At 41.8% G+C, this 12500-nt stretch overlaps 1 protein-coding gene and 1 long non-coding RNA gene across 6 annotated transcripts in view; both read left to right on the top strand.

The window, feature by feature from the left end:
- LOC123508326 (serine-rich adhesin for platelets-like) overlaps nt 1–12500 on the top strand; it is a 303730-nt gene that overhangs the window by 158208 nt on the left and 133022 nt on the right. The window lies entirely within an intron of this gene.
- LOC123508329 overlaps nt 1–12500 on the top strand; it is a 25036-nt gene that overhangs the window by 819 nt on the left and 11717 nt on the right. The window lies entirely within an intron of this gene.

Genomic DNA, 12500 nt, shown 5'->3' with positions numbered 1-12500 from the left:
GAACCCCCTTGAGTGTCTTATTCATTTATTTACCAGGTGACTTAATGGACTGTTAATTAGACACGTACATACTTGCCCTTACCTGTAGACAGAGTAAGCGGGCCCTGTATACTCCATTGGCATTCCTCTATAGTGTTGTAATGATGTATACGCTGCTGACTATACCTGAGCACCTGTCCTTACCTGTGCATAGAAAACGTAGGCTGTGTACGTACCTGTCGCTTGCTCGTCTCACCTGCCGGGAAAATGTGGATCGCTATTTGATTCACCTACGCCTTACATAATTTATTTTTTTTTTCTATTTTGTCCTTTTAGTTTTGTGATTGATGTGTCTTGAGGTGGGCAGACTTTATGGAGGCAGTATATGTGTAGATTTTGTTTGATTTGACGTGTTTGTGTGTCATTTCTCTCTCTCTCTCTCTCTCTCTCTCTCTCTCTCTCTCTCTCTCTCTCTCTCTCTCTCCTGTGTAGCTCTTTTTTCATCTTAATGCATCTGCGTGATGGAAAACGATTCGTAATGATGTGAAGTGACTTGCTTCGAGACCAGCTGACGGAAAGAAACCTTGTGTGTGTGTGTGTGTGTGTGTGTATGTGTGTGTGTGTGTGTGTGTGTGTGTGTGTGTGTGTGTGTGTGTGTGTGTGTGTGTGTGTGTGTGTGTGTGTGTGTGTGTGTGTGTGTGTGTGTGTGTGTGTGTGTGTGTGTGTGTGTGTGTGTGTGTAATTCACCACCACGATCGCTTGCTGGTCACCCAGCCAGTCTTCCCCATTACGGAGCGAGCTCAGAGCTCATAGACCGATCTTCGGGTAGGATTGAGACCACAACACACTCCACACACCGGGAAAGCGAGGCCACAACCCCTCGACTTACATCCCGTACCTATTTACTGCTAGGTAAACAGGGCTACACATTAAGAGGCTTGCCCATCTGCCTTGCCGCGCCGGGATTCGAACCCTGCCCTCTCGATTGTGAGTCGAGCGTGCTAACCACTACACTACGCGGTGTGTGTGTGTGTGTGTGTGTGTGTGTGTGCGTTTGCAAGTGCTTTATTTAAATTCCGTATCTTATCTGTTTCTTGCATGTCTTCTGTGTGTGTGTGTGTGTGTGTGTGTGTGTGTGTGTGTGTGTTAGAGAGAGAGAGAGTGAGAGGTGCACGTAATCTCACCCACCGCTCTAAGGTTACGTGGGTGAAGCAGAAATTGTGGTCACCCGTCCCTGCTTCCCCCTGTGTCCCCTTCCTCCTCTCCCTTCATTCCCTTCCCATCCTCCCCTTCCCTTCCCTCCCCTGTGTGGCTCATTTTTTTATCCCCCTTCATTGTTGCTGGCAGCGGTGGTGAGTGTGTCTGGGTGTGTTGTGTCCGTTGTTGTGTTAGTGGTGGTGACAGTGGTGGTGATAGCAGTACTGGTAATGGCAGTAGTATTAATTGTAGTGTTTGTGTTGATTTTTCAGTGTATTCAGTTTATCAGTTTTCCTCCTTTGTTATCGTCCTTTTCTTTTTGTCTGAGTCTTTAGCGCTATTTAGTAATGGTAATATTAGTGATAATAATGTTTGTTTATTTAACTTCATTTTATTTTATTTTCGTTGTATTCATTTGTATTTTTATCATGTTTTTTCTTTCCCTCATTCGTTATCGTCTTTTTCTTTTCTTTTCCTCTTGTCTTTTTTTTTCTTTTCTCTTTTGTCTTTTCTATTTCTTTTCTTTTTCCTTTTTTTTCTGTTCGTCTTTGCTTACTCGTATATATTTTTAAACACTTTCTCTTCCTTTTATCCCTTATCTCTCTATTTTCCCATGCCTTGCTCCTCCTCCTCCTCCTCCTCCTCCTCCTCCTCCTCCTCCTCCTCCTCCTCCTCCTCCTCCTCCTCCTTTTTTCTCCACGTTAGGCCGGAAGGAGTTAAACTTGAGATGGTTCGCTACTTATCTGCTTTTTCTCAAACTTGGTGAGAGAGAGAGAGAGAGAGAGAGAGAGAGAGAGAGAGAGATGAGAATATCCCTAAAAAGTACATATAAATACTGATACCTATGAAAAAATACCCATCTATTTTCTCTCTCTCTCTCTCTCTCTCTCTCTCTCTCTCTCTCTCTCTCTCTCTCTCTCTCTCTCCACACCACCACCACCACCACCACCACCACCACCACCACCAAACAAAGACATATAGGTACTGGAAAGCTTAAGCCACACACACACACACACACACACACACACACACACACACACACACACACACACACACACACACACACACACACACGTGCTGGCTTAGTGGCTTAAGGGCGTGTAGACTCAGCTGCCGGGTTGGCCTTGAGTGATAGGCTGGCCAGAGATAACATCATAACATCCTCCTGAGCTCAGAGCGATGGAACATTCCCCTTAGAGACTCAGAAACCATAGCGTGTGTCAGAGGAGGTGATAAGAGAGATAAAGAGGTTGATAAGAGCTTCTTCTTGTTCTAGTTCTTCTTTTTCTTTTGCTTGTTCTTGTTCTTTTCTTGTTCTTTTTCTTCTTTTCACCTGTTTCACTTTGTATACCTGTAGGTTATCACGTCTTCTTTTCTTCTTCTTCTTCTTCTTCTTCTTCTTCTTCTTCTTCTTCTTCTTCTTCTTCTTCTTCTTCTTCTTCTTCTTCTTCTTCTTCTCACCTGTTTCGCATTGCATTCCTGTAGGTTATCACGGCTTCTTCTTCTTCTTCTTCTTCTTCTTCTTCTTCTTCTTCTTCTTCTTCTTCTTCTTTTCACATATTTCGCTTTGAATCCCTTGTAGGTTATCACTTCTTCTTCTTCTTCTTCTTCTTCTTCTTCTTCTCTTCTCACCTGTTTCGCATTGCATTCCTGTAGGTTATCACGGCTTCTTCTTCTTCTTCTTCTTCTTCTTCTTCTTCTTCTTCTTCTTCTTCTTCTTCTTCTTCTTCTTCTTACCTAGTTCGCTTTGTATCCCTTGTAGGTTATCACATCTTCTGTCCTCTATCACATACACGTTGGTCTATTTCCTTCACTGAGCTGGAATCCTTGCCCTTATCTTGAGCCATAAGTCTGTCTACTCTAAAAATAGCTCCTGGATTATTGATCACGTTGTTTATTTGATGTGAATAATACTTGTTTTCTGTTGATCAACGCACTTATTACAAGAACAGCTTACGGTTTTCCTCAAGATCTGACAACCACGCATTCCCTGGGGCACCATTCACACTGAGACCCAGAAGCCACTTTAGAGTAGACTATAGCAGGTGAGACAGTAAGCCTTGAGAACTGTATATCTGCTGACGTATGGTAGGGGACTGTACTCTGAAATAGATATGGGGTGTGTTTCTTGCAGGGACTGACTGCCACGTGTATACTGTGCAGTCCTCATGGCTTCTTGCAGCTTCCCTTATCTTCTTATGTTCTTACGAGATGAGCAGTGACCTTTTACGTTATGCAGTGGCACTCTACGATAGACGCTGTACCTTTACAATAGATAGGCACCAGGGATTGATTGCTCTCAGAGGCGGCTGGCACTGGCTCTACTATTGCGATAAACAGTGGCACTTTTCAATAGATACTGCTACTTTTTTTTCATGCAAGAGGGAAAATCAGCCAAGAGCAACAAAAGATTAAAAAGAAAGACCCACTTGATACTAAGAATACTGCCACATATCACTAGACAAAGGCACCAGCGATAAATAGTGGCCCACAGGTGATAGATTTTGACCCTGAGCAATGAAGTGGCACCTGATAGACAAAGGCACTGAAACGATGAATGGTGCCACTGGAAGAATAGATAGTGACACTTAAACCACAAACATGGAGTGGTATAGGTAGATTTTGACCTTTGGAATAGATACAGACGATAAATGGCACTATATGGATAGATAGAGCCACTCAGGGCACATATACAACCTTTTATACGAGACAGGCAGTGATTTAAATAGAATAGAAGTAGCAGCCATTACTATTTTTACCCGATAGGCGCTGATAACGATAGATACCGACACGCTGCGATAGATAAGCGGCACAACAGTAGTAGACAGTGCCGCAGCGATAGACTGTGGCACTGTTCTCGGCCTCAATGTGAAGAAACGTGTGAATTCAGGTAACACGCCACCTGTGTGTTTGTGTGGCTTCCCTAGATTATCTCCCAACCCACAGGACCTTGACTACCCCTTCCATCCCCCTTGCATTCCCATTCCTTCCCCTTCCTTCCCCCTCCCTCCCCTCCCGTACTTTTTTTCTGTCTCCAATCCCTCCCCTCCTCTCCTCCCTTTCTCCTTCCTCTCCTTTATTCCTTTCTCCTTACAAGTGTTCCTCTCCTCCCCCTTTTCCTTTTTTTTTTTTCCTTGTTCCTTTCGTTTTTTCTTCCCGCTCTTTATTTTCTTGTTTCTTATTCCTTGTATGTATTGCTCTCTCTCTCTCTCTCTCTCTCTCTCTCTCTCTCTCTCTCTCTCTCTCTCTCTCTCTCTCTCTCTCTCTCTCTCTCATAAGCAGTAAACGTAATTACAATGTAATTTATGAAGGGAAATTGTGACCAGTACCTCAACTATTAAGAAAAATGTTATCGTTTTGCCACTCGTTAAAAGAAAAGTTTGGCAGGAGAGAGAGAGAGAGAGAGAGAGAGAGAGAGAGAGCAGTGTATGATATTTCTTCCTGTAGTTTAGCTCTCCAGTGCCAAGACGCGCTTCCATATTCGTTCTGGTTATTATTTGGTGATTTTACGCAACTTCAGAAACTTATGTGGGAATTGACATAGTGAAGACTCCGGCCATTAATCTTCTGACCTCCAAAGACGCTTCCTAATACAAGTAAAATCGTCTAATTACTCGTACATCCAAAAATCAAGGTAAAAATGCGTCTCAGTATGGAAAGGGTTAAGTAATTGCAGGTAAAAAGTGGCGGAAAAAAAAGTGAGTGATTACAATAAGCGATGTTTCTGAACTTTTAAAACCCGAAGACGATGATCCTTCCACCGTGTCGTGTCGTGTCGTCTGAGCTTAAGTGTCCCTCGTGAAATCCTCCTTCCCACACACGGTCCAGGAAAATACCTCGCACTTTTCCTAGCTTCACCGTGTTGCCGCATCGCTTTTACGACCATCTTCAGGTTCAACAAGCACAAGTACACGCTGTTTTCCTCGTGTGCTCAAGTCCTACGCGGCCAACACACTCCTATCCTCTCCAGTACCATGACACGTTTTCATATCCATTCTTCTTACTATTTGGTGATTTGTAACAGCTTCAGAAACTTATGTGGGTATTGAAATAGTGAAGACTGACCTGCATAGACCCTCCCTAATGTCAGTAAAATCGTCTAATCGTTCACAAATCTCAAAGTAAAAATGTGTCTCAATATTGAAGGGGTTAACCTCTCCAGTACAATGACACGTTTTTATATTCATTCTGCTTACTATTTGGTGATTTTAAACAGCTTTAGAAACTTATGTGGGGAATGAAATAGTGAAGACTCTGCCCATTAATCTTCTGACCTCCATAGACCCTTCCTAATGTCAATAAAGTCGTCTAATCACACACCCAAAACTCATGGTAAAAATGCGTCTCAGTACTGAAGGGTTTAATACAAAGTGCTGCGGGACTCACTCGTTTTTCCATCGGGGCAGTGTAACCTCGTGCGCTGGACCGGTTCGCTTCACCTCGGCACCAAGAACGAGGCAAGGAGGCAGGCAGGGAAGCAGGCAGGTCGGGTCGGCGTGGTGGTGTGTCCGGCGTACCTCAAGGGAAGTGTCGGAGTCTGTGGTGTTCCTGTTTTGACGCCTCGTGGAAGATATTGGGCGTCATGCGGCTGTGAATGAGGATGTTGGTGAAAAAGTGTAATGTGCGAGTGAATCTTTTAACTGTAAAGCGAAGGAGAGTGTACCGAGGGGGCCCTGTTGCATACTGATGAGGCGGGAGGGAGGCGGGAGGCGAGGAGTCGTGATGTGGATGCCCCAGAGCCCCAGGCAGGCACCTCCCTCCCTCTCTCCTTCCCTCCCTCCTCCTCCCCATCCACCTCCTTCTGCCTCCCTCTTCTTCCCTCCGTCTGATTCCTCTCTCTCTCTCTCTCTCTCTCTCTCTCTCTCTCTCTCTCTCTCTCTCTCTCTCTCTCTCTCTCTCTCTCTCTCTCTCTCTCTCTCTCTCTCTCTCTCTCTCTCTCTCTCTCTCTCTCTCTCTCTCTCTCTCTCTCTCTCTCTCTCTCTCACACACACACACACACACACACACACACACACACACACACACACACACACACACACACACACACACACACACACACACACACACACACACACACACATTGTTTCATGAGAAAGTTAGAGAAATTTATAAAAAGGCATCAAGATAATCATTAATATTTATCGTCTTCGTATCGTGTCACCTGCGCGTCACCTGGCCGTCATTAGTTACCAGGTTGCGTCATCGTCTCGCTCGCCACACACATACACGCAAACTCACGCAGACACGCAGGTATAAGTGTTAGCTCTGGACTTTCATGTTATTTAGCATCTTCGGAATCTCGTGGCGGTGCTAAACGTGCTGGAACTGCTTGGTGTGCGTTGAAAAGTGGTAGTGTTTCTTTTTTTATATATATCGTGTAACGTGCGCATTTTCCCGGTTGGAGTGAGTTTGGACAGCCGATGACTGCTTTACGTAACTGGCGATCTTCTTGTCATATTTTCTTCTATCTTTTATTTTATTCTATTTTATTATATTTTTTTTGTGTGTATGTGTTTTGATGTTTGGTTTGTGTTCAGATGTTGTTGTTGTTTTTTTGTTTGTTCTTGTATTATTTTGTTTGGTGTTTTTTTTTATTTTTTCACTTATTTTTTCTTGTTTTTTTATGTTTGTTTCGCGTTCAGCTGCTACTGTTGCTTTAAAATACGTATTTGTATTATTTTGTTTGATTCTGTTTGATGTTTTATTTGAGTTTTTTTGTTTTTCTTCATTTTCTTGTGTTTTTTTTTTGTTTGGCTCATGTTCACCTGTTGCTTTTGTTGTTCTCTAGAATGTTATTGTTCGTTTTTTTATGTTTTTTTTTCTTTAGTGTTTTTAAGTTAGTTTTGCTTTTTTTCCAGTAATTTTCTTGTTTCTGATGTTTGGTTCTTGTTCAGTTGCTGTTGTTCTAAAAGTTATTGTTTTTTTCTATTTCCTTATTCATTTATTTATTTAGGGTAAGATTATATGTAGTATCTTTATTCATTACGTGTGATTCTTGTCAATAACTTCCTTGTAATTGAATTGTTTGTGCACTGTTGAGGAAAAATTAGTAATGCAATTTTTTTTTTTTTTTTCTTTTTTTTCCTATTTTTCTTTATTTTCTCGTTTTTTTTCTTTTCCTTTTTCCTTTTCCCTATTTTTCTCTTCGTTTTCTTCTTGTTTTTCTTCTGTTAATTTTTCCTTTTTTCCTATTTCTCTGTTTTCTTCTTTTCTATGTTTTGTTTTTATCGTTTCTTTTTCTTTCTTTTTTTTTTACTTTCGGTGTCAATTTCTCGTTTTTACACACGTTTCCTGCTTTTCCTGTTTTTATTGTTGTTTTTTTTCCAGTTTTTGTTTGTCGTGAGTCAGTCATTCATGCTTTTCTTATATAAAAAAAAATTCTCTCTCTCTCTCTCTCTCTCTCTCTCTCTCTCTCTCTCTCTCTCTCTCTCTCTCTCTCTCTCTCTCTCTCTCTCTCTCTCTCTCTCTCTCTCTCTCTCTCTCTCTCTCTCTCTCTCTCTCTCTCCCCTTGGTAGTTACCCGCGTGTCTCATTTTTCACTTTTCAGTCAGCTGTTTTTTCTGTGAAGCATGAGTCGCCGGTCTGGCAAGTGTGCGTCTCCCTGCCACACTCCCGCTACAACAGGACGCATCTCACTGTCCACCTTGTATTCACTGCAGGACCGCACTTCCGCTACTTCCAAAGGGTTCTAGTTGAGTTTAAAGGGCTTTGATTGAAATGACGCTGGTTTCAAGGGTGTTTTTTTACGCTTCTTGTGGCAGATTAACAGGTTTCTTATGTTAGTAAGTGGATAAATGCTCCTTACACCTTCATTTTAGCTTCCAAAGGGTTTTAGATGTGTTTTAAAGGGCTTTGATTGAAATGACGTTGGTTTCAGGGTGTTTTTTAGGATTCTGGCGACAGGTTAACAAATTTTCTATATTAATAACTGGATAAATGCTCCTTGTACCTCCATTAACAATTCAAAGGGTTCTAGTTGTATTTTAAAAGCTTTGATTGAAATGACGCTGGTTTCAAGGGTGTTTTTGCGATTTTTGTGACAGGTTAACAGGTTTTCTATATTAGTGATTGGATAAATGCGCTTGAGACTCGGTGTGGTTGTCTCTTTGGCCTTTAAAGATAGTCGTGGTGAGAGAGCAAAGAGTTTCCTTGTACAGCAGCAATTTAAGTACCGCGTCGGCCTTGTGGGGCACGCCTGATGATGGGAATCGCTTTATTATGCCAATACGAAAGCCTTGAGGTGATGAGGCGATGGTTTTGTTGAGTTTGTCAGGTTAGGTTATTGTGTAGCATGTATAGGTTGGTTAAGTTAGGTTAGATTTAACCCTTCGATACTGGGACACATTTTTACCTTCAGATTTGAGTACGATTAGACCATTTTATTGACATTAGGAAGAGTCTATGGAGGTCAGAAGATTAATGGCCAGTCTTCACATAAGTTTCTGAAGCTGTATAGAATCACCAAATAGTAAACAAAATGAATATGGAAACGCGTCATGGTACTGAAGGGATTAGCTGTTGTGAGGTTAGATTTGGTTGCATTATACTATATTGAATGAGATTATGTTAGCTTATGTCAAGTTAAGTTATGGTGTTAGTTTAGGCCCTAAGGGTAACTTACTGTGCGCTGTGTTAAGTTAGATGAGGTTAGTTTAGATGGAATTGAAGTATAGGTTAACCCTTTGAGTACCATGACACGTTTCTACATTCATTCTGCTTACTATTTGGTGATTTTATACAGCAAAAACATATGTTGGGGCGATTGAAATAGTTAAGACTAGAGCCATCAATCTCTATACACCCTTCCTTATGTGAATAAAATGGTCTAATTGTACACAAACCTCAAGGTAAAAACTGTGCCCCAGTACTGAAGGAGTTAAGTTAGTCTTGCGTTTAGAATGAGTTAGAATAGGGTTAAGTTTGGTTTGATTTTGTTTGATTTGGTTTTGGTTAGGTTAGTTTGGTTTGGTACATTACGGTGTTCGCGTTCCGTGAGTCGTGAAGTTGTGACTGTTGTGAAGTAAAACGTTTATGTCGGGAAGTGAAAAACGTTAAGGTCACGGCCGCCTGCCTCTTAAGAACAAACGTTTTATGACTCACTGCTGCTTCGCTTCCGCCTTGCCAGCGAGGAACTGCCAACTTTCTGTGGAGACTTAGGTGCGTATTCAGAAACGCTTTGCTCTCTCTTTTCCAAGGCCACAGAGATGATTAGCAAGGTTTTTAAGAGTATTTCTCCAGTTAATGATGTAGAAATCTTGTCATTCTGCCTCTAGAACCTTAAAAACAATAAAAAAACTCGTGTAAACAAAAATAGAACCTTCGAACAGAGTGCAGGTGAAGCACAGAAATGTTTGAGAAGACGAGCCTTAGTGTTATAGCAAGGGCGTTATGGTTCCCCCTTTATCCCTTCACCCATTACACTCACGCCCTTCCACCTCCACCCTATCCCACTACCACATTCTCACCCATTCCTAGTACCCCCCCAACCCACAAAATTCTCTCCCTCCCGCACCCTACCGACTTCAACCCCGCCTTACTCCCAGCCATCACTCTCAAACCCACCCAGCCTTGCCCCGCCCCGCCCCGCCCCGCCCCGCCCGGCCTCATGACCCACGTTGCTCTCACGGACTCTAAATACAGTCATTAGCTCGCTCCAGTCGTTCAGATCCGCTAAGTTCAAGTCCTTTCTCTGCCTCTTTTCTTTCTTTCTTCCTCTGTTTTCTTTGTGTGTGTGTGTGTGTGTGTGTGTGTGTGTGTGTGTCAGTCAATAATGAGTGTATCTGAAGTTTTACTCTTTTGTGAATCTCTCTCTCTCTCTCTCTCTCTCTCTCTCTCTCTCTCTCTCTCTCTCTCTCTCTCTCTCTCTCTCTCTCTCTCTCTCTCTCTCTCTCTCTCTCTCTCTCTCAGGAAGGAAGAAAGCAAAAGGGCAGGACGTGACATAAATAATTCCCGGATGTAAGTTTATAAAATGGCGAGAAAATACATAAATCGTAATAATCCTCACCAATTTCCATTCCAAAGCGAAGAACGTCTCCCCTGTGTGTGTGTGTGTGTGTGTGTGTGTGTGTGTGTGTGTGTTGTCGAAAACTGAGTCGTGCAATTTTGTCGTGACACGGATATATTCTCTCTCTCTCTCTCTCTCTCTCTCTCTCTCTCTCTCTCTCTCTCTCTCTCTCTCTCTCTCTCTCTCTCTCTCTCTCTCTCTCTCTCTCTCTACCACGCATATTGAGAGCAAACGATTCGTGGGAAACCTACACACACACACACACACACACACACACACACACACACACACACACACACACACACACACACACACACACACACACACACTCATTTGGACACACATCACGCAACCTTCACCTTCACCGCCCACCACGCTGCTAATCTCCCCCTTCCTTTCCCTTCCCTTCCTTTTATCACTGACTAACGCAACGGTGGTGAAGTGCGTTGGGCTGATGACCAAGGTGAGGTGAGGCGAGGAGGGCATAGGACACCGCTAAGGCTCGTACTCTCAAACACTTCTTTGTTTTATATCCACTATTTCAAATGGCTTTATTTGAATTGACTCAAATTTTTTTAAGGTGTTTTTGCGGTTCTGGAGGCAGAGTTACAAGATTTTTATATTATTAACTGGAGAAACATTCTTGAAAACCCCGTTACTCACCTCTGTGGCCTTAGAAAATAGTCATGTTGAGAGAGAAAAGTGATTCTTAAGGGTTCTTATACGGTTCTAGAGGCAGAGTGACAGGATTTCTATATTATTAACTGGAGAAACACTCTTGAAAAGCCCGTTACTCACCCGTGTGGCCTTGGAAAATTGTCGTGGTGAGAGAGCAAAACGTTTATGAATTCAGACTTTGACTTTGACTTAAGTAAAAAAAAATAGTGAATCAAAGAGGGAAAGAGTTAAAGAAAGGTGTTAATTAGAGGTAGAAGATAGAGAAAAATGAGCAAATTAGGGTCAGAAATGAAAGAAATCAACGAATTAAAGAGTTATGAGTTGAAAGAAAGAGTAAATCAGAAAGTGAAAAATGAAAAAGGGTGAGTCTGTTTAGAGAACACAGAGAAAATAAAAAAACACTAGATAACACCATGAAAAAAAAAACCTAGAGAATACCAGAAACACAAAAACATCAGAGAAAATAAAAAACACTAGAGAACATCAGAGAACATCACAAACACTATAAAACATCATAAAAAACACTAGAGAACATCCGAGAACATCATAAACACTATAAAACATCATAAAAAACACTAGAGAACATCAGAGAACATCATAAACACTAGAGAACATCAGAAAATAAAAAAAAATTACTAGAGAACAGAGAAAGTAAAAAAAAAACACTAGAAAACATCAGAAATAAATATGAAAAATTAGAGAACATCAGAAACACTTAGAGAACATCAGGAACACTACCAGAGAACATCAGAAATAGATATAGAAAAATTAGAGAACATCACAAATAAATATAGAAAAATCAGAACATCACAAAAAATATAGAAAAATCAGGGAACATCAGATACACTACCACAGAACATCAGCGCCTTGCCCGGAGTGTGCTTAGGGCAAGAGCGATGTGCGGCCTTACCTTCCCAGCCTTTGTGTGGGATAAGGCACGGTAGAAAGCGACCTCAAACAAGGCCACCGAGACAGAGAAAGAAAAGAAAGGTCCCCCTCACGCGACTTTGGGCCTTACTTGTGTGAGAATTAGGGTCACTTTGGTCTGTTTCCTTGGCTTTCTTCTTGTTATCGTTATGTGGTCTTGTTTTTCTGTGTGTGTGTGTGTCTCTCTCTCTCTCTCTCTCTCTCTCTCTCTCTCTCTCTCTATAGTTATGTGTTCTTGTTCTTCTGTGTCTGTCTCTCTTTTCTCTTTCTTTTTTCTTTTTCTTTCTCTTTCTTTCTCTCTATCATTATGTGGTCTTGTTCTGTGTTTCTTTCTCTCTCTCTCTCTCTCTCTCTCTCTCTCTCTCTCTCTCTCTCTCTCTCTCTCTCTCTCTCTCTCTCTCTCTCTCTCTCTCTCTCGTTTATTTGTCTTTGTTATCGTTGTTATTTTCTTTTTATCATCCGTTTTTTCTCTAATTTTTTCGTTTCCATAGTAATTGTCAGTGTTCATTCTTCTTCTTCTTCTTCTTCTTCTTCTTCTTCTTCTTCTTCTTCTTCTTCTTCTTCTCATTCTCATTCTTCTAATTCTCCTCCTCGTTCTCTTCCTTCTTCATCTGAACAGTCCTCTATACTGATTAACACACACACACACACACACACACACACACACACACACACACACACACACACACACACACACACACACACACACACACACA

Source organism: Portunus trituberculatus, chromosome 24, assembly GCF_017591435.1.
Source record: "Portunus trituberculatus isolate SZX2019 chromosome 24, ASM1759143v1, whole genome shotgun sequence".
Taxonomy (NCBI): Eukaryota; Metazoa; Arthropoda; class Malacostraca; order Decapoda; family Portunidae; genus Portunus; species Portunus trituberculatus.
This window is presented reverse-complemented; position numbering and strand designations above follow the sequence as displayed.